Source organism: Apteryx rowi, unplaced genomic scaffold, assembly GCF_003343035.1.
Source record: "Apteryx rowi isolate R43461 unplaced genomic scaffold, aptRow1 scaffold_1954, whole genome shotgun sequence".
NCBI classification, from domain to species: Eukaryota; Metazoa; Chordata; class Aves; order Apterygiformes; family Apterygidae; genus Apteryx; species Apteryx rowi.
The window spans coordinates 8,052-11,133 of record NW_020448257.1 but is presented as its reverse complement, the minus strand read 5'-3'; the positions used below and the strand labels follow the sequence as shown (position 1 = coordinate 11,133).

The 3,082-nt window shown below is 71.0% G+C and overlaps 1 long non-coding RNA gene across 1 annotated transcript in view; it reads left to right on the top strand.

Moving 5' to 3' along the window:
• Nucleotides 1–134: 134 nt before the first annotated feature.
• The window catches only part of LOC112964591, a 10,953-nt gene continuing 8,005 nt past the window's right edge, over nucleotides 135–3,082 (top strand). The window contains exons 1-2 of the long non-coding RNA XR_003253013.1: nucleotides 135–249; nucleotides 1,143–1,262. This is a non-coding gene — a long non-coding RNA (uncharacterized LOC112964591). The remainder of the gene's footprint in view (nucleotides 250–1,142; nucleotides 1,263–3,082) is intronic.

Genomic DNA, 3,082 nt, shown 5'->3' with positions numbered 1-3,082 from the left:
GGGGGGGGCCCTGGGGGGGGGTCGCGCGGTGGCGGCGGGGACGGTGACGGTGACGGCGGCGCCGGGGTCCCGCAGGGGAGCTCTACATCGGCGGCGCGAGCCGGGCGCTGCTGGGGCGGCTGCCCAAGCTGGTGGCGTCGCGCGGCGGCTTCCAGGGCTGCTTGGCCTCCGTGGACCTCAACGGGCGCCTGCCCGACCTGCTGGCGGACGCCCTGCACCGCGTGGGCCACGTCGAGCGCGGCTGCGACGGTGAGCGCGGGGGGGGCTGCACGGGGGGCGCAGGGGCCGTGGGGTGCATGGGGGGCACAGAGCACGCAGGGCCTGCAGGGTGCATGGGGTGCATGGGGGGCGCGGGGTGCACAGAGCACGTGGGGCCTGCAGGGTGCACGGGGGCCGCGTCGAGCACAGCTGCGACAGCGATCATGGGGGGCACGGGGTGCAGAGGGTGCACGGGGGGGCAGGGGGCCTGCAGGGTGCGTGGGCCACATGGAGCGCAGCTGCAACGGAGAGCAAGGCATGCATGGGGGGCACGGGCCACATCGAGCGCGGCAGCAACGGTGAGCACGGGGCGCGTGCATGGGGCGTGCAAGGGGTGTGCAGGGTGCACGGGGGGCGTGGGGTGTGCAGGGGGGCCACACTGAGTGCGACTGCGACGGTGAGTGCAGGGGTGTGCGAGGGTGCAGGGGGTGCACGGGGGGCACAGGGCGTGCAGGGCGCACAGGGTGCCTGCGGTGCACGGGGCGTGCGGGGTGTGGAGGGTGCACGGGGGGGCACAGGGCACACGGGGGTGCACGGAGCGCGTGAGGCGCGTAGGGTGTGCAAGGTGCACGGGCTGCACGAGGGCGCACGGCGGGGGGAAGCAGGGATGCACAGGGGCAGAGGGGCACGTGGAGGCTCCCAGAAGGGGATGGGGGGCACATGAGGGTGCACAGGGGTCACACAGGGGTGCATGGGGTTGCACACGAGGGTGCACGGGGGGCGCACAGGGGTGCACAGGAGCGTGCACAGGTTCGCAGGGGTGCACAAGGGTGCACAGGAAGGGTCCTAGGGCGCCCGAGGGTGCACAAAGGCACATGCGGGTGCACGAGGGTGCGTGACCGCACGCGCGGACACGGGTCACCCCTCCGCGCCGGTGCCCGCAGGCCCCAGCACCACGTGCACCGAGGAGTCGTGCGCCAACCAGGGCGTCTGCCTGCAGCAGTGGGACGGCTACACGTGCGACTGCACCATGACGGCGTACGGGGGCCCCGTCTGCAACGACCGTGAGTGCCGCCGCGGGTGGCCCGGGCCCTCGCACGGGCACGCGCGTGTCCCCATGGACCTTGCACGGGCATGTGTCCCCATGGCCCTCGCACGGGCACGCGCGTGTCCCTGGCCCTTGCACGGGTGCACGCGTGTCCCCATGGCCCTCGCACAGACACATGTGTGTCCCTCGCATGGGTGCACGTGTCCCTGTGGCCTTTGCACGGACATGTGTGTCCTCGTGTCTCTTGCACAGACACGTGTGTCCCTCGCATTGGTGCACGTGTCCCCGTGGCCTTTGCACGGACACATGTGTCCCCATGTCCCTTGCACAGACACGCGTGTCCCTTGCATGGGTGCACGTGTCCCTGTGGCCTTTGCATGGACACGTGTGTCCCCGTGTCCCTTGCATGGGCATGTGTCCCTCGTGTGGGTGCGTGTGTCCCTGTGGCCTTTGCACAGACACGTGTGTCCCCGTGTCCCTCACACGAGCACATGTATGTTCCCATGTCCCTCATATAGGTGCGCGTGTCCCCGTGGCCTTTGCACAGATGTGTGTGTCCCTGTGTCCCTTGCACGGACACATGCGTGTCCCCATGTCCCTCGTACGGACATATGTGTGTCCCCATGTCCCTTGCATGGGCACGCGTGTCCCTATGTCCCTTGCATGGACGTACGTGCTCCCGTGTCCCTTGCACAGACACACGTGTGTCCCCGTGGCCCTCGCACGGCCATTGCACACGCGTGTGGCACGAGGGTGTGCGAGGACGTGTAAGGACCCGTGACCCAGCTCCCCCCCACACACCCCCCCAGGGGGCCCAGGCGTCCGGGAGCTGCCCCCCCCCGGCTCTGCCCCCCCGGCCCTTGGGGTGCCGTGGGGCCGGGTGACACCCCGGGGCGACGCCATGGGGCCAGACGGGGGTCCCGGGGCCGCCGTGGGACCAGGTGATGCTGTGGAGCCACGTGTGGGTCCTGCGGCTGCCGTGGGGCCGGATGTGGGTCCTGGCAGTGCTGTGGGGCTGGGCGATGCTGTGGGGCTGGATGTGGGTCCTGGAGCCGCCGTGGGGCTGGAGGTGGGTCCGGACGGTGCCGTGGAGCCACCGTGGGTCCAGCTGTGGGTCCGGCTGGTGCCGTGGGGCCGCCATGGGGCTGGATGTGGGTCCGGGTGATGCCGCGGGTCTGGCTGTGGGGCTGGACGTGGGTCCAGCTGTGGGTCCCAGCGGTGGATGTGGGGCCAGACGTGGGTCTGGCTGGTGCCATGGGTCCAGCTGTGGGTCTGGCCAGCGCCATGGGTCCCCCATGGGGCTGGACATAGGTCCAGCTGTGGGTCCCAGTGGTGGATGTGGGGCCAGATGTGGGTCTGGCTGGTGCCATGGGTCCAGATGTGGGTCTGGCTGGTGCTATGGGGCTGCTGTGGGGCCGGATGTGGGTCCGGCCGGCGCCGTGGGGCCGGATGCGGGTCTGGCTGTGGGTCCCGGGGCTGGATGTGGGGCCAGACGTGGGTCTGGCTGGTGCCGTGGGTCCCCCATGGGGCTGGACATAGGTCCAGCTGTGGGTCCCAGTGGTGGATGTGGGGCCAGATGTGGGTCTGGCTGGTGCCGTGGGTCCAGATGTGGGTCTGGCTGGTGCCGTGGGGCCGCCGTGGGGCCAGATGCAGGTCCGGCCGTGGGTCCCAGGGCTGAATGTGGGACCAGCTGTGGGTCCGGCCAGTGCCATGTGTCCCCCATGGGGCTGGACCTGGGTCCAGCTGTGGGTCCTGGGGCCGGATGTGGGTCTGGACGTGGGTCCCGAGGCTGGATGTGGGTCTGGCTGTGGGTCTGGCTGGTGCCGTGGGGCCACC